The sequence below is a fragment of the Ambystoma mexicanum genome, chromosome 2p (genome assembly GCF_040938575.1).
Source record: "Ambystoma mexicanum isolate Mex_15411 chromosome 2p, UKY_AmexF1_1, whole genome shotgun sequence".
Taxonomy (NCBI): Eukaryota; Metazoa; Chordata; class Amphibia; order Caudata; family Ambystomatidae; genus Ambystoma; species Ambystoma mexicanum.
Window position 1 is genome coordinate 26,730,448 of NC_090923.1, and position 19,158 is coordinate 26,749,605.

The 19,158-nt window shown below is 48.4% G+C and overlaps 1 protein-coding gene across 1 annotated transcript in view; it reads right to left on the reverse strand.

Moving 5' to 3' along the window:
• Positions 1-19,158, reverse strand: part of STAB1 (stabilin 1) — a 1,160,316-nt gene that overhangs the window by 908,931 nt on the left and 232,227 nt on the right. The gene's annotated exons all lie outside the window — the stretch shown is intronic.

Genomic DNA, 19,158 nt, shown 5'->3' on the forward strand with positions numbered 1-19,158 from the left:
AAGGCAAGCACCTCTCCTACCACATGCCTGGACCTGGCAAATCACTGTGTCCCTTTCCTCTCCTCACCCCCAAGTTTCTCTTTCAAGAGTACTCTGTTTCATAAAGATGTTTAGAAAAATGCGAACATCGTAATAAAGTACAGGGACAAATATATAAAACCTTATACACTAAGAAAAAAACACGACGTTAGCGTTATTTCCGCCATTTTGAATAGACGACTACAAATACCAGAATGCATTTCAGGAAGGCTAGACAATCTCTTGTGGATTTTGTAAATACACTTTTAAGACTTAAAGACTGACCTCTGTGTAACCTGGTTGTTTTCCATTGTTTGACAAAGGCGTGCTTCATGTGCTATATGGTAAACGTGACATCCTACAAGAAAGCGCTTTTTCCACAGTTTGTCCAATGAAAACACATACAAATAAGGGAGATAGTTTCAGACTTTGGGGTGTGACTTATTTTAGTTTTCTTGGAAGAGAGCAGACGGTTGAGCAGCTAACTTGCTTGTGTGTGCTTTCAGGAGAGAATGCGCCTCTTGCAGACCTTTTCACCTGAATATCTTCTGGTGAACACTTTCAGGACCCACCATTAGTAAAAAGCTTCCGCTTTAAATGCTCTGCCAAACTAAGAGATCAATCAGTGGCAAAGTATGTGCGACGTCCCAGTGGGTGGGGCCTGTTCTGGGGCTCTCTCTGGGCTGCTGGGGAAGCGGGCAAAGGGTTGGGAGCTGGCATGAAAGCCTCGCTAGTACAGGCAGAAATGAGATCCTTGTGCCTGGAAGGATACAATCCACATGACTTGATGGAGACAAGGCAGCTGGGGCCTGCAGGGCCTGCACACTGTCCATGCCTAAGGCCGGCCACACTGGTCCAATGAAATTGGACGTGTTGGAAAGTGCCTGCATAAGAATATTAAAAGTCACAGACCACATGTCCTGTGCACTGTCAGAGACCTGCACCCAGGGACGGCGTCCTGGCCTTTCAAGGTGTTCAGTTGAAAGGGGCCTAAGCTTCAGCAGAGCCACAGCAACTGCCCCCATGTTGCCGGTCAGAAGTCTTATAACACTGATATATATTCCTTTATGTATTACTTTTGTTCTGGGGCTTTAAATGTGCGCTTTGCAGCGCTTTCCTTACAAGCTGTGTTTGCTGGAGCCCTTCCGGTCATCACTTCCCTCGGTTTATACAGAAGTGTTATCACCTCGCTGCCTTTTAACACTGGTTCCTCCACATCAGCCACTTGCTGACAAAGAAGGATATATACCTTCTCAGTAGGCATTTAGTGTTTCAGCTTCATGCTGGCTGGCCATCTCGTGATAATCGGCCGCTATTAACCCCTGGATGTATTTCTTTGTCTTCCTTACAATGTATGCTTCCCAAGGGTACCGCAGAATATTTTCTGCTCCAATCAAGGGGGACCCCAACCATCAGGTTGAAATGGGCCTCCACATATCTTAAGCCAGGCCTGCCTACACCTACTTGGGCATCGTATGCCTTTACCCAAGTAGGAGTTGATGGAATTTCAGATCACCAAAGACGCAGTCTACAGAAGTTCGTGTTTATCCACTGCTGTAGCGGGGCTCCCGTGGTGGGGTGGGCCCCACCATCTCATGCCCTGGCAGGGGCCCCACTCAGACAAAAAAAAATATGGCCTCATTACGACTTTGCCAGTCCAGAAACAAGTGTGATAGTAAGCTTGCTGGCACCCTTGTTTCCGGACAGAAAATTACAAGTTAGCCTGCCGGAGCTGCTGTGCCCACCAGATCTGACCATGCTGGGCGCATCTGCCCCATTAGGCATGCTTGTCATGGAAGGGCACCGTTAGCAATGGTGCAGGTGCTCCTGTGTCCCCATTCTCAGTCCACAGGAATGGGGATTAACATTTACCAGCACCCAGCGTACCCGTCCGCCAGGACTTGTTATGTCCCGGTGGCACCGGGTAGCTAGGTGCCGGTAAAATGTTACGAGTCCAGCAGCAACCCGCCGGAAACACCGGCAGGGTTCCCGCCGGACTCGTAATGAGGCCCATAGCCGTTCTGAAGTCACTCTGCATTCATAAAGAAAGTATTTCTGTTACAGTGTAGCAGAAATAAATTATTTATGAAGGCGGAGTGACTACAAAAAGCAACTATTTCTTTATGAAGTCTGAGGGCTCCCCCAACCCATGACATGGAAGTCTACGGGCTGGAGGCCTCCCTCTACATCGTGGGGTAGGCGGCGCCCTAAGACTTCAAAAATAAATAGTTACTGGTTTAAGTCACCCTGCCTTCATAAATAAATGATTTCCGTTCCGGTTTTGTCCTTTAACAGAAATAATGTCTTTATGAAGTCAGAGTAACTTCAAAAAGAAACCATTTCTTTTTGAAGTAATGGGGCTCCCCTCCACCCCATGACATGAAGGCCGCCTGATCCTCTACAAATGATAGGAACAAGCGTTCCTGGCTGCTGCAGGGAGCTGAAGATCCCGTTCCCTGGACCAATGGATTAAAGGTAAGAAAATGTATTTTCTTTAAATGTGTGTCTGTGCACGTAAGTGTGTGTATATATGTATGTAATTTAATGTGCATTAATGCATGAAGTATGGGTGGTGGCCTGGGAATGCCTGTGTGAGTGTATGGTGAAAGGATGCATACTTAAATGCATGGATGGCTGGGTCTGTGTGTATGGGTGTATGGTGAAAGGTTGCACACTTAAATGTAATGGTGGCTGCCTGGATGTGCCTGTATGGTGAAAGAGTGCACACTTAAATGTAATGGTGGCTGCCTGGATGTGCCTGTATGGTGCAAGAGTGCACACTTAAATGTAATGGTGGCTGCCTGGATGTGCCTGTATGGTGAAAGGGTACACACTTAAATGTATGGGGGGTTGGGGGGGTCGGGTGTGTGTGTGTGTGTGTGTGTGTGTGTGTGTGTGTGTGTGTGTGAGCTTGCATTCAGGGGCGCAACAAAACCTACATTTCGGGAGGGGCTAACCCTTCAAATGTTGGGAGAGCCGCTAATTTCACGGGCGGTGGGGGAGGGGTATACCTATTTGTGTGGGGGCATTTAACTTGCTTCTTTATAAATTCTGATGGACTATTCTAGTACAGCTTCAATGTTACAAGTAGTTAACTCTCTCCTTTAAGTCTGAAAGTGCCCACATATGGACTGCTGTGAGAATGAGCTGTCTCATCTCTACCCTTCCAATCACTCCCCTGGTATGCAAGTGCTAAACCCACATCACGATTTCAATTGTCTGAAAATGTATGTATTTGAATGCAGGTACTAACAGTGAAATGCTTTAAGTTAATAATCCTGGGCCTTTATTTACATGGAACCTCAGGTGTCGTTTAACATCTGTATCCCGCTCTGTCCGGCAACGGCTCTGTAGGTGAGCGAGGTCGAGTAAACATAGCTCACAATTTCTGGGGCGGAGTGGGGAGAGGGCTGATGCCCAGTCTGGTTAATGGCATTGGGCCACTGCTTGTGTTTAATGCCATGATTACTTATTGGTAATCTTCATTACTCCTAGACATATTCTTCCGTGTCCCCGTACTTGTATATGAGACACTTTGCCTCATACACAAGTACTGGGATGAGGTTGCGGGACATGGAGGTAATGCCTGCCTTAGCTACCTGTAATCTTCATTAGTCCCAGTCCCACTCTTTCCCATCGCAGTACTTACATATGAGGCAAGGTGCCTCATACGTAAGCACTGGGACAAGGAAGGTAATTATGGGCTGAGGAGCTGATTCTGGGGTTTGGAGTAGGCGGTGGGAGGGAGGGAGGATGTGTGGGGGTGTCATGCGGCAGGGATTGTGCAATACATCGTAATGGTAATCCATCTGCAGGAAAAGCAGGCATGATATGTGGTAGTAGTGGCTAGAGAGGCATTTTGGTGCAGCCAGTCTAGTCATTCCTCAGTTTGGTATGACTTCTTTTTGCTGAGCCTCTCTAATAAAGCAGTCCTGCTAAGTGAATTACCTGGCTAGACTGGCATTTGGGTGCTGCAAGTCTAGCCGTTTCTCACTGTGGCATTGTATATTATTCTGGGCATCTGTGATAAATGAAACAATCATGATACGTGTTATTGCTTCGACTGGCATTTTGGTGCAACCAGTCTGTCTATGTCTAAATGTGGCATGGCATGCTTTACTGTAACATGTTATTACGTGTCGAGACTGGTCTACATTGTGCAGCCATTTGGACATGTTTTCATTGTGGCATGGCATTTTTAATAGCAAAGCATTACATTAATTAAAGCATTAATGTTCCTGTGCACTGCTGGTGACTTGCACGTATTGGATTTTTGGATTGGTGTTATCCTACAAAACAATTGCAAATCCTCTGGCTTTTTAGCCAATTATTTTCAGAAAGTGTGCTGTATAATGCATTAAACAAACCCAAAAAGGTGGGAACCTCATCAAACACTGGCACCTTGAGGTAAGACAATATAATAAAGCAAAAGTGGTACCAGAGTGGCGAGAGAAACAGGTGGGAGTACTAACAGTTGTTCACTCCAAACAAAGTATCTGATCTTAAAATCATGACATGTTTTAAGAATTAAATTAGTCCGAATGAATGCATGAATGTATGATGTTAGGATGTTTTTTTAAAGAATTAATTAAAAAGGTCCAGTGATTTCTATATATTTTTTATACTTAAATCAGAATAAAATAAAAATAATCATTTAATACTTACAACCTTCTGCCTTGCTCTCACCTGTTTCTCTCGCCACTTTGGTACCACTTTTGCTTTAGTATAATGCATTAAAACACAGATATATAAATATATATTTCTCCTAGTGCAGTGTCCACCGTAGCACGGTCCTGCGTATTCAATTCTGTGGCAGGTTCTACTGTATCGACAAATGTGATGCACTGTCGCCATCTAGGGACAAACTTGAAACATTACAGACATTTTCTTCATTTTCTTGTTTTTGTGGTGGAAATCTTTTCATCCACAAACTATTTTGTAGCCCCTCAATTGTATATGATATGATATATTATAATATGTCATTTATAACGTGCCTGTACACAAGTGTTTCTAGGTGTGATGTATACACATTTATATGTTTTGTCTACTGACATTTTTTACTCCTAAGCAATATAGTAACAATGATTTAATACAGTTATACAAATATATTTGTGGTATGAAAGGGTTAAACCTCCATCTGCAACCACCTCTGGCTATGTTTAGGACCTCAGAGTGAATTCCCTCACCAAAGTCTATCCAGACCTGCAAACTCCTGGACATTATGATGTCATAGGAGGGTGCTTAGTTAGTCAGAGTGAATTCCCTCACCAAAGGTTAGCCAGACCTGCAAACTCCTGGACAGTATGACGTCATGGGAGGGGGCTTAGTTAGTCAGAGCGAATTTCCTCCCCAAAGGTTAGCCAGACCTGCAAACTCCTGAACAGTACGACATCACGGGAGGGGGCTTAGTTAGTCAGAGTGAATTCCCTCCCCAATGGTTAGCCAGACCTGCAAACTCCTGGACAGTACGATGTCACGGGAACGGCTTAGTTAGTCAGAGTGAATTCCCTCCCCAAAGGTTAGCCAGACCTGCAAACTCCTGCAGAGTATGATGTCACGGAAGGAGGCTTAGCTAGTCAGAGTGAATTCCCTCCCCAAAGGTTAGCCAGACCTGCAAACTCCTGGACAGTATGATGTCACGGCAGGGGGCTTAGTTAGTCAGAGTGAATTCCCTCCCCAATGGTTAGCCAGACCTGCAAACTCCTGCACAGTACGATGTCACGGGAACGGCTTAGTTAGTCAGAGTGAATTCCCTCCCCAAATGTTAGCCAGACCTGCAAACTCCTGCAGAGTATGATGTCACGGAAGGAGGCTTAGCTAGTCAGAGTGAATTCCCTCCCCAAAGATTAGCCAGACCTGCAAACTCCTGGACAGTATGATGTCACAGGAGGGGGCTTAGTCAGTCAGAGTAAATTCCCTCACCAAAGGTTAGCCAGACCTGCAACCTCCTGGACAGTATGATGTCACGTCAGGGGGCTTAGTCAGAGTGAATTCCCTCCCCAAAGGTTAGCCAGACCTGCAAACTCCTGGACATTATGATGTCACGGGAGGGGGCTTAGGTAGTCAGAGTGAATTCCATCCCCTAAGGTTAGCCAGACCTGCAAACTCTTGGACAGTATGATGTCACGGGAGGGAGCTTAGTTAGTCAGAGTGAATTCCCTCCCCAAAGCTTAGCCAGAAGATCATTACAGGAGACCTGCAAACTCCTGGACAGTATGATGTCATGGGAGGGGGATTAGTTAGTTAGAAGGAAATTCCCTCACCAAAGGTTAGCCAGACCTGCAAACTCCTGGACAGTATGATGTCATGGGAGGGGGCTTAGGTAGTCAGAGTGAATTCCATCACCAAAGATTAGCCAGACCTGCAAACTCCTGGACAGTATGATGTCATGGGAGGGGGCTTAGGTAGTCAGAGTGACTTCCCTCCCCAAAGGTTAGCCAGAACGGCAAACTCCTGGACAGTATGATGTCACGGGAGGGGGCTTAGGTAGTCAGAGTGAATTCCATCCCCTAAGGTTAGCCAGACCTGCAAACTCCTGGACAGTATGATGTCATGGGAGGGGGCTTAGGTAGTCAGAGTGAATTCTATCACCAAAGATTAGCCAGACCTGCAAACTCCTGGACAGTATGATGTCATGGGAGGGGGCTTAGGTAGTCAGAGTGACTTCCCTCCCCAAAGGTTAGCCAGAACGGCAAACTCCTGGACAGTATGATGTCACGGGAGGGGGCTTAGTTAGTCAGAGTGAATTCCCTCCCCAAAGCTTATCCAGAAGACCATTACAGGAGACCTGCAAACTCCTGGATAGTATGATGTCATGGGAGGGGGATTAGTTAGAGTGAATTCCCTCACCAAAGGTTAGCCAGACCTGCAAACTCCTGGACAGTATGATGTCATGGGAGGGGGCTTAGGTAGTCAGAGTGAATTCCATCACCAAAGGTTAGCCAGACCTGCAGACTCCTGGACAGTATGATGTCATGGGAGGGGGATTAGTTAGTTAGAAGGAAATTCCCTCACCAAAGGTTAGCCAGACCTGCAAACTCCTGGACAGTATGATGTCATGGGAGGGGGCTTAGGTAGTCAGAGTGAATTCCATCACCAAAGATTAGCCAGACCTGCAAACTCCTGGACAGTATGATGTCATGGGAGGGGGCTTAGGTAGTCAGAGTGACTTCCCTCCCCACAGGTTAGCCAGAACGGCAAACTCCTGGACAGTATGATGTCACGGGAGGGGGCTTAGTTAGTCAGAGTGAATTCCCTCCCCAAAGGTTAGCCAGACCTGCAGACTCCTGGACAGTATGATGTCATGGGAGGGGGCTTAGGTAGTCAGAGTGAATTCCCTCCCCAAAGGTTAGCCAGACCTACAAACTCCTGGACAGTATGATGTCATGGGAGGGGGCTTAGTTAGTCAGAGTGAATTCCCTCCCCAAAGGTTAGCCAGACCTGCAAACTCCTGGACAGTATGATGTCATGGGAGGGAGCTTAGGTAGTCAGAGTGAATTCCATCACCAAAGGTTAGCCAGACCTGCAAACTCCTGGACAGTATGATGTCATGGGAGGGGTCTTAGGTAGTCAGAGTGAATTCCCTCCCATAGGTTAGCCAGACCTGCAAACTCCTGGACAGTATGATGTCATGGGAGGGCGCTTAGTTTGTCAGAGAGAATTCCCTGGACAGTATGAGGTCATGGGAAGGGGCTTAGGTAGTCAGAGTGAATTCTCTCCCCAAAGGTTAGCCAGACATGCAAACACCTGGACAGTATGATGTCATGGGAGGGGGCTTAGGTAGTCAGAGTGAATTCCCTCCCCAAAGGTTAGCCAGACCTGCAAACTCCTGCAGAGTATGATGTCACGGAAGGAGGCTTAGCTAGTCAGAGTGAATTCCCTCCCCAAAGGTTAGCCAGACCTGCAAACTCCTGGACAGTATGATGTCACAGGAGGGGGCTTAGTCAGTCAGGGTGAATTCCCTCACCAAAGGTTAGCCAGACCTGCAAACTCCTGGACAGTATAATGTCATGGGAGGGGGCTTAGTTAGTCAGAGTGAATTCCCTCCCCAAAGGTTAGCCAGACCTGCAAACTCCTCCAGAGTATGATGTCATGGGAGGGGGCTTAGGTACTCAGAGTGAATTCCGTCACCAAAGGTTAGCCAGACCTGCAAACTTTTGGACAGTATGATGTCATGGGAGGGGGCTTGGGTAGTCAGAGTGAATTCCGTCACCAAAGGTTAGCCAGGCCTGCAAACTCCTGCACAATATGATGTCATGGGACGGGGCTTAGTTAGTCAGAGTGAATTCCCTCCCCAAAGGTTAGCCAGACCTGCAAACTCCTGGACAGTATGATGTCACAGGAGGGGGCTTAGTTAGTCAGAGTGAATTCCCTCCCCAAAGCTTAGCCAGAAGATCATTACAGGAGACCTGCAAACTCCTGGACAGTATGATGTCATGGGAGGGGGATTAGTTAGTTAGAGTGAATTCCCTCACCAAAGGTTAGCCAGACCTGCAAACTCCTGGACAGTGTGATGTCATGGGAGGGGGCTTAGGTAGTCAGAGTGAATTCCATCACCAAAGGTTAGCCAGACATGCAAACTCCTGGACAGTATGATGTCATGTAAGGGAGCTTTGGTAGTCAGAGTTAATTCCCTCCGCAAAGGTTAGCCAGACCTGCAAACTCCTGGACAGTATGATGTCATGGGAGGGGTCTTAGGTAGTCAGAGTGAATTCCCTCCCCAAAGGTTAGCCAGACCTGCAAACTCCTGGACAGTATGATGTCATGGGAGGGGGCTTAGTTAGTCAGAGTGAATTCCCTCCCCAAAGGTTAGCCAGACTTGCAAACTCCTGGACAGTATGATGTCATGGGAGGGAGCTTAGGTAGTCAGAGTGAATTCCATCACCAAAGGTTAGCCAGACCTGCAAACTCCTGGACAGTATGATGTCACGGGAGGGGGCTTAGTTAGTCAGAGCGAATTTCCTCCCCAAAGGTTAGCCAGACCTGCAAACTCCTGAACAGTACGACATCACGGGAGGGGGCTTAGTTAGTCAGAGTGAATTCCCTCCCCAAAGGTTAGCCAGACCTGCAAACTTCTGCAGAGTATGATGTCACGGAAGGAGGCTTAGCTAGTCAGAGTGAATTCCCCCCCCAAAGGTTAGCCAGACCTGCAAACTCCTGGACAGTATGATGTCACAGGAGGGGGCTTAGTTAGTCAGAGTGAATTGCCTTCCCAAAGGTTTGCCAGAGGATCATTACAGGAGACATGCAAACTCCTGGACAGTATGGTGTCATGGGAAAGGGGCTTAGTTGGTCAGAGTGAATTCCGTCACCAAAGGTTAGCCAGACCTGCAAACTCCTGGACAGTATGATGTCATGGGAAGGAGCTTAGTTAGTCAGAGTGAATTCCCTCCACAGCAGTTAGCCAGAGGATCATTACAGGAGACCTGCAATCTCCTGGACAGTATGATGTCACTGGAGGGGGCTTAGTTAGTCAGAGTGAATTCCCTGACCAAATGTTAGCCAGACCTGCAAACTCCTGGAAAGTATGATGTCACGGCAGGGGGCTTAGTCGAAGTGAATTCCCTCCCCAAAGGTTAGCCAGACCTGCAAACTCCTGGACAGTATGATGTCACGGGAGGGGGCTTAGTTAGTCAGAGTGAATTCCCTCCCCAAAGCTTAGCCAGAAGATCATTAGAGGAGACCTGCAAACTCCTGGACAGTATGATGTCATGGGAGGAGGATTAGTTAGAGTGAATTCCCTCACTAAAGGTTAGCCAGACCTGCAAACTCCTGGACAGTATGATGTCATGGGAGGGGGCTTAGGTAGTCAGAGTGAATTCCATCACCAAAGGTTAGCCAGACCTGCAAACTCCTGGACAGTATGATGTCATGGGAGGGGGCTTAGTTAGTCAGAGTGAATTCCCTCCCCAAAGGTTAGCCAGACCTGCAAACTCCTGCAGAGTATGATGTCACGGAAGGAGGCTTAGCTAGTCAGAGTGAATTCCCTCCCCAAAGGTTAGCCAGACCTGCAAACTCCTGGACAGTATGATGTCACAGGAGGGGGCTTAGTCAGTCAGGGTGAATTCCCTCACCAAAGGTTAGCCAGACCTGCAAACTCCTGGACAGTATAATGTCATGGGAGGGGGCTTAGTTAGTCAGAGTGAATTCCCTCCCCAAAGGTTAGCCAGACCTGCAAACTCCTCCAAAGTATGATGTCATGGGAGGGGGCTTAGGTACTCAGAGTGAATTCCGTCACCAAAGGTTAGCCAGACCTGCAAACTTTTGGACAGTATGATGTCATGGGAGGGGGCTTGGGTAGTCAGAGTGAATTCCGTCACCAAAGGTTAGCCAGGCCTGCAAACTCCTGGACAATATGATGTCATGGGACGGGGCTTAGTTAGTCAGAGTGAATTCCCTCCCCAAAGGTTAGCCAGACCTGCAAACTCCTGGACAGTATGATGTCACGGGAGGGGGCTTAGTTAGTCAGAGTGAATTCCCTCCCCAAAGCTTAGCCAGAAGATCATTACAGGAGACCTGCAAACTCCTGGACAGTATGATGTCATGGGAGGGGGATTAGTTAGTTAGAGTGAATTCCCTCACCAGAGGTTAGCCAGACCTGCAAACTCCTGGACAGTATGATGTCATGGGAGGGGGCTTAGGTAGTCAGAGTGAATTCCATCACCAAAGGTTAGCCAGACATGCAAACTCCTGGACAGTATGATGTCATGTAAGGGAGCTTAGGTAGTCAGAGTTAATTCCCTCCGAAAAGGTTAGCCAGACCTGCAAACTCCTGGACAGTATGATGTCATGGGAGGGGTCTTAGGTAGTCAGAGTGAATTCCCTCCCCAAAGGTTAGCCAGACCTGCAAACTCCTGGACAGTATGATGTCATGGGAGGGGGCTTAGTTAGTCAGAGTGAATTCCCTCCCCAAAGGTTAGCCAGACTTGCAAACTCCTGGACAGTATGATGTCATGGGAGGGAGCTTAGGTAGTCAGAGTGAATTCCATCACCAAAGGTTAGCCAGACCTGCAAACTCCTGGACAGTATGATGTCACGGGAGGGGGCTTAGTTAGTCAGAGCGAATTTCCTCCCCAAAGGTTAGCCAGACCTGCAAACTCCTGAACAGTACGACATCACGGGAGGGGGCTTAGTTAGTCAGAGTGAATTCCCTCCCCAAAGGTTAGCCAGACCTGCAAACTTCTGCAGAGTATGATGTCACGGAAGGAGGCTTAGCTAGTCAGAGTGAATTCCCCCCCCAAAGGTTAGCCAGACCTGCAAACTCCTGGACAGTATGATGTCACAGGAGGGGGCTTAGTTAGTCAGAGTGAATTGCCTTCCCAAAGGTTTGCCAGAGGATCATTACAGGAGACATGCAAACTCCTGGACAGTATGGTGTCATGGGAAAGGGGCTTAGTTGGTCAGAGTGAATTCCGTCACCAAAGGTTAGCCAGACCTGCAAACTCCTGGACAGTATGATGTCATGGGAAGGAGCTTAGTTAGTCAGAGTGAATTCCCTCCACAGAAGTTAGCCAGAGGATCATTACAGGAGACCTGCAATCTCCTGGACAGTATGATGTCACTGGAGGGGGCTTAGTTAGTCAGAGTGAATTCCCTCACCAAATGTTAGCCAGACCTGCAAACTCCTGGAAAGTATGATGTCACGGCAGGGGGCTTAGTCGAAGTGAATTCCCTCCCCAAAGGTTAGCCAGACCTGCAAACTCCTGGACAGTATGATGTCACGGGAGGGGGCTTAGTTAGTCAGAGTGAATTCCCTCCCCAAAGCTTAGCCAGAAGATCATTAGAGGAGACCTGCAAACTCCTGGACAGTATGATGTCATGGGAGGAGGATTAGTTAGAGTGAATTCCCTCACTAAAGGTTAGCCAGACCTGCAAACTCCTGGACAGTATGATGTCATGGGAGGGGGCTTAGGTAGTCAGAGTGAATTCCATCACCAAAGGTTAGGCAGACCTGAACACTCCTGGACAGTATAATGTCATGGGAGGGAGCTTAGGTAGTCAGAGTTAATTCCCTCTGCAAAGGTTAGCCACACCTGCAAACTCCTGGACAGTATGATGTCATGGGAGGGGGCTTAGTTAGTCAGAGTGAATTCCCTCCCCAAAGGTTAGCCAGACCTGCAAACTCCTGGACATGATGTCATGGGAGGGGCCTTAGGTAGTCAGAGTGAATTCCCTCCCATAGGTTAGCCAGACCTGCAAACTCCTGGACAGTATGATGTCATGGGAGGGGGCTTAGTTTGTCAGAGAGCATTCCCTGGACAGTATGATGTCATGGGAAGGGGCTTAGGTAGTCAGAGTGAATTCTCTCCCCAAAGGTTAGCCAGACCTGCAAACACCTGGACAGTATGATGTCATGGGAGGGGGCTTAGGTAGTCAGAGTAAATTTCCTGGACAGTATGATGTCATGGGAGGGGGCTTAGGTGGTCAGAGTGAATTGCCTTCCCCAAAGGTTAGCCAGACCTGCAAACTCCTGGACAGTATAATGTCATGGGAGGGGGCTTAGTTAGTCAGAGTGAATTCCCTCCCCAAAGGTTAGCCAGACCTGCAAACTCCTGGACAGTATGATGTCATGGGATGGGGCTTAGTTAGCCAGAGTGAATTCCCTCCCCAAAGGTTAGCCAGACCTGAAAACTCCTGCACAGTATGATATCATGGGAGGGGGCTTAGTCAGAGTGAATTACCTCCCCAAATGTTAGCCAGACCTGCAAACTCCTGGACAGTATGATGTCATGGGAGGGGGCTTAGGTAGTCAGAGTGAATTCCGTCACCAAAGGTTAGCCAGGCCTGCAAACTCCTGGACAATATGATGTCATGGGAGGGGGCTTAGTTAGTCCGAGTGAATTCCGTCACCAAAGGTTAGCCAGACCTGCAAACTCCTGGACAGTATGATGTCACGGGAGGGGGCTTAGGTAGTTAGAGTGAATTCACTCCCCAAAGGTTAGCCAGACCTGCAAACTCCTGGACAGTATGATGTCATGGGAGGGGTCTTAGGTAGTCAGAGTGAATTCCCTCCCCAAAGGTTAGCCAGACCTGCAAACTCCTGGACAGTATGATGTCATGGGAGGGGGCTTAGTTAGTCAGAGTGAATTCCCTCCCCAAAGGTTAGCCAGACCTGCAAACTCCTGGACAGTATGATGTCATGGGAGGGAGCTTAGGTAGTCAGAGTGAATTCCATCACCAAAGGTTAGCCAGACCTGCAAACTCCTGGACAGTATGATGTCACGGGAGGGGGCTTAGTTAGTCAGAGCGAATTTCCTCCCCAAAGGTTAGCCAGACCTGCAAACTCCTGAACAGTACGACATCACGGGAGGGGGCTTAGTTAGTCAGAGTGAATTCCCTCCCCAATGGTTAGCCAGAACTGCAAACTCCTGGACAGTACGATGTCACGGGAACGGCTTAGTTAGTCAGAGTGAATTCCCTCCCCAAAGCTTAGCCAGACCTGCAAACTTCTACAGAGTATGATGTCACGGAAGGAGGCTTAGCTAGTCAGAGTAAATTCCCCCCCCAAAGGTTAGCCAGACCTGCAAACTACTGGACAGTATGATGTCACAGTAGGGGGCTTAGTTAGTCAGAGTGAATTGCCTTCCCAAAGGTTTGCCAGAGGATCATTACAGGAGACCTGCAAACTCTTGGACAGTATGGTGTCATGGGAAAGGGGCTTAGTTGGTCAGAGTGAATTCCGTCACCAAAGGTTAGCCAGACCTGCAAACTCCTGGACAGTATGATGTCATGGGAAGGAGCTTAGTTAGTCAGAGTGAATTCCCTCTACAGAAGTTAGCCAGAGGATCATTACAGGAGACCTGCAATCTCCTGGACAGTATGATGTCACGGGAGGGGGCTTAGTTAGTCAGAGTGAATTCCCTCACCAAATGTTAGCCAGACCTGCAAACTCCTGGACAGTATGATGTCACGGCAGGGGGCTTAGTCGAAGTGAATTCCCTCCCCAAAGGTTAGCCAGACCTGCAAACTCCTGGACAGTATGATGTCACGGGAGGGGGCTTAGTTAGTCAGAGTGAATTCCCTCCCCAAAGCTTAGCCAGAAGATCATTAGAGGAGACCTGTAAACTCCTGGACAGTATGATGTCAGGGGAGGAGGATTAGTTAGAGTGAATTCCCTCACTAAAGGTTAGCCAGACCTGCAAACTCCTGGACAGTATGATGTCATGGGAGGGGGCTTAGGTAGTCAGAGTGAATTCCATCACCAAAGGTTAGGCAGACCTGCACACTCCTGGACAGTATAATGTCATGGGAGGGAGCTTAGGTAGTCAGAGTTAATTCCCTCTGCAAAGGTTAGCCAGACCTGCAAACTCCTGGACAGTATGATGTCATGGGAGGGGGCTTAGATAGTCAGAGTGAATTCCCTCCCCAAAGGTTAGCCAGACCTGCAAACTCCTGGACAGTATGGTGTCATGGGAGGGGCCTTAGGTAGTCAGAGTGAATTCCCTCCCATAGGTTAGCCAGACCTGCAAACTCCTGGACAGTATGATGTCATGGGAGGGCGCTTAGTTTGTCAGAGAGAATTCCCTGGACAGTATGATGTCATGGGAAGGGGCTTAGGTAGTCAGAGTGAATTCTCTCCCCAAAGGTTAGCCAGACCTGCAAACACCTGGACAGTATGATGTCATGGGAGGGGGCTTAGGTAGTCAGAGTGAATTTCCTGGACAGTATGATGTCATGGGAGGGGGCTTAGGTAGTCAGAGTGAATTCTCTCCCCAAAGGTTAGCCAGACCTGCAAACACCTGGACAGTATGATGTCATGGGAGGGGGCTTAGGTGGTCAGAGTGAATTCCCTCCCCAAAGGTTAGCCAGACCTGCAAACTCCTGGACAGTATAATGTCATGGGAGGGGGCTTAGTTAGTCAGAGTGAATTCCCTCCCCAAAGGTTAGCCAGACCTGCAAACTCCTGGACAGTATGATGTCATGGGAGGGGGCTTAGTTAGCCAGAGTGAATTCCCTCCCCAAAGGTTAGCCAGACCTGAAAACTCCTGCACAGTACGATATCATGGGAGGGGGCTTAGTCAGAGTGATTTACCTCCCCAAATGTTAGCCAGACCTGCAAACTCCTGGACAGTATGATGTCATGGGAGGGGGCTTAGGTAGTCAGAGTGAATTCCGTCACCAAAGGTTAGCCAGGCCTGCAAACTCCTGGACAATATGATGTCATGGGAGGGGGCTTAGTTAGTCCGAGTGAATTCCCTCCCCAAAGGTTAGCCAGACCTACAAACTCCTGGACAGTATGATGTCACGGGAGGGGGCTTAGTTAGTCAGAGTGAATTCCCTCCCCAAAGCTTAGCCAGAAGATCATTACAGGAGACCTGCAAACTCCTGGACAGTATGATGTCATGGGAGGGGGATTAGTTAGTTAGAGTGAATTCCCTCACCAAAGGTTAGCCAGACCTGCAAACTCCTGGACAGTATGATGTCATGGGAGGGGGCTTAGGTAGTCAGAGTGAATTCCATCACCAAAGGTTAGCCAGACCTGCAAACTCCTGGACAGTATGATGTCATGGGAGGGAGCTTAGGTACTCAGAGTTAATTCCCTCCGCAAAGGTTAGCCAGACCTGCAAACTCCTGGACAGTATGATGTCATGGGAGGGGTGTTAGGTAGTCAGAGTGAATTCCCTCCCATAGGTTAGCCAGACCTGCAAACTCCTGGACAGTATGATGTCATGGGAGGGGGCTTAGTTTGTCAGAGAGAATTCCCTGGACAGTATGATGTCATGGGAGGGGGCTTAGGTAGTCAGAGTGAATTCTCTCCCCAAAGGTTAGCCAGACCTGCAAACACCTGGACAGTATGATGTCATGTGAGGGGGCTTAGGTAGTCAGAGTGAATTCCCTCCCCAAAGGTTAGCCAGACCTGCATACTCCTGCAGAGTATGATGTCATGGGAGGAGGCTTAGTTAGTCAGAGTGAATTCTGTCACCAAAGGTTAGCCAGACCTGCAAACTCCTGGACAGTATGATGTAATGGGAGGGCTCTTAGGTAGTCAGAGTGAATTCTCTCCACAAAGGTTAGCCAGACCTGCAAACACCTGGACAGTATGATGTCATGGGAGGGGGCTTAGGTAGTCAGAGTGAATTCCCTGGACAGCATGATGTCATGGGAGGGGGCTTAGGTAGTCAGAGTGAATTCTCTCCCCAAAGGTTAGCCAGACCTGCAAACACCTGGACAGTATGATGTCATGGGAGGGGGCTTAGTTAGTCAGAGTAAATTCCCTCCCCAAAGGTTACCCAGACCTGCAAACTCCTGCAGAGTATGATGTCATGGGAGGAGGCTTAGTTAGTCAGAGTGAATTCTCTCACAAAAGGTTAGCCAGAGTATCATTACAGGAGACCTGCAACTGGACAGTATGATGTCATGGGAGGGGGCCTAGTTAGTCAGAGTGAATTCCCTCCTGAAAGGTTAGCCAGATCTGCAAACTCCTGCAGAGTATGATGTCATGGGAAGGGTCTTAGGTAGTCAGAGTGAATTCCCTCACCAAAGGTTAGCCAGAGGATCATTACAGGAGACCTGCAACTGGACAGTATGATGTCATCGGAGGGGGCTTAGGTAGTCAGAGTGAATTCCCTCACCAAAGGTTAGCCAGACCTGCAAACTCCTGGACAGTATGATGTCACGGGAGGGGGCTTAGTTAGTCAGAGTGAATTCCCTCCCCAAAGGTTAGCCAGACCTGCAAACTCCTGGACAGTATGATGTCATAGGAGGGGGCTTTGGTAGTCAGAGGGAATTCCCTCCCCAAAGGTTAGCCAGACCTGCAAACTGCTGGACAGTATGATGACATGGGAGGTGGCTTAGTTAGGAGGGGGCTTAGTTGGTCAGAGTGAAATCCGTTACCAAAGGTTAGCCAGACCTGCAAACTCCTGGACAGTATGATGTCATGGGAGTGGGCTTAGTTAGTCAGAGTGAATTCCGTCCCCAAAGTTAGCCAGACCTGCAAACTGCTGGACAGTATGATGTCATGGGAGGGGGCTTAGTTAGGAGGGGGCTTAGTTGGTCAGAGTGAATTCCGTTACCAAAGGTTAGCCAGACCTGCAAACTCCTGGACAGTATGATGTCATGGGAGGGGGCTTAGTCAGAGTGAATTACCTCCCCAAATGTTAGCCAGACCTGCAAACTCCTGGACAGTATGACGTCATGGGAGGGGGCTTAGTTAGTCAGAGTGAATTCCCTCAACAAAGGTTAGCCAGACCTGCAAACTCCTGGACAGTATGATGTCATGGGAAGGGGCTTAGTTAGTCAGAGTGAATTCCCTCAACAAAGGTTAGCCAGACCTGCAAACTCCTGGACAGTATGATGTCATGGGAGGGGGCTTAGTTAGTCAGAGTGAATTCCCTCAACAAAGGTTAGCCGACCTGCAAACTCCTGGACAGTATGATGTCATGGGATGGGGCTTAGTTAGAGCACGTTTATTGAAGCACATTGTGTATAGGCGCATTATAAATACAAGTAAACAAAGCAAAATACAGAAATATAAAGGCAGTACTTACCCAATTTCAACTTCCAACTAAACTTTAAGGATTGGAACATCAAGGGCCAAGAAATGCTATTTACGCCTAAACTTAAATCCCTGAACCATGGCACAGTTTCTGATATCGATTGGCAGATATTTCCATAAACCACACCATAAGGAGCTTAATCCGTTCCTTCTTCGCTCTACCCTGGCAGCACCTCTCCTGCAGTCTGACTCCTTTCTCTTTCTGTCCCCCTTCGCGTTCACTTAGTAGACGTGACCCAAAGGCACTACACACTCACTTCACCAGCAAATATGTCACATAGTTATTATGTGTGTGTGACGTAAATATGTCATTTAACACATTTGTCATTGAGTCTGCTTCTAAGCTCTCCCACTTGTGGCTGAGGCAGAAACTGAGCCACAGATGGATGGAGTGTTTGGCCCGGTGGAGGGTGGGGACGGGGGGCAAGCGGCAAAGCACCTTTACCAGGATCAAACCCCTGCACACTAACCCTATGAACATCCTATGTATTGCATTGTAATTGTCATTTGCATAGCACCTATTCCCATTGGTATGGTCTCAAAGCGCTGTAGATGAATGCCTTCAGTGGGCCGAAGTCCAAGGTATGGGAACATCGTCGGAGATTAGAATGTGTGTGTGTGTGCGTTTTAGCCAATACGAAGGATGGTAGGATTGCCAAGTCTCTACTAGCTCCCCATATCAGACTGGCATGTGGATGGGTGCTAAGTAGTTGTCCGGAGAGTATGTAAGTAAAGGAGACTCATTATGTGTCCAGCTAGACCGATTTTTTTGTGTGAGTGATAGCAGCATTTTAATGACCGCAGTCTTGTGAGATGTGTTTGAAGATGGTGAGTGATAACATATGCGTGCGTGTGGGCGGCCTTGCCTTCGGCTGATCTCCAGAAGCTTGGAGTGCGATATGTACCCAAGATTGCTGGTTGGTTTCTTGGTTTCATGGACGTGGCGTGGAGTCTGTTCTGTGGGCTGCTGGACATTTTCTGGTGGGTTTCTTTCTTAGCTTACCTGGATGGGGCCTAGCTCACCCGAAGAGCATGTAAGGGCCCGTCAGGAGGCAGGGGGGAAAAGTCAGCTTTTGAAGGCCCATCAGAAGGCCAAGTGGTCCTCGATGCATCTGATGCTGAGGCGAATAAAGTTCCAGATAGAGGGGATTTGGACGGAGATGGGGACCCCCCCCTAATCGTGTTCATTTGAAAGTATGGATCACAAGCAGCAGTGCAGTGCCTGAGCACAGGTTTCTGTTGGGTTGGTAGCGTGTGAGTTTATGTTGAAGGCATTCTGGACCTGTTTTGTGGATGGCACAGTGGGTGATGCACATGGCTTTGAAGGGGGGGCTAGACAGGGAGCCAATGGAGGACACAGAGGGCAGGTGAGATGTGCTCTCTGTGGCCAAGGGCCAAGGAGAGTCTAGCTGCAGTGTTTTGGACCCATTGGAGCTTTCTGAGTTGATAGGCGGGGGCGCCAAGGTACAGGGAGTTTGCGTACATGACTAATTCCTGCACATTTATTATGAGAGTGATGAGTGACCCAGTATGTTTCGCCATCAAAGCCCTGCGTGATTTTATATAATAAACTCTTGCACATTTACTTTACAAACGGTCAGGGCAAATTCTTGATCTGGTTAACCGTAGAAATGTATCATATGGTA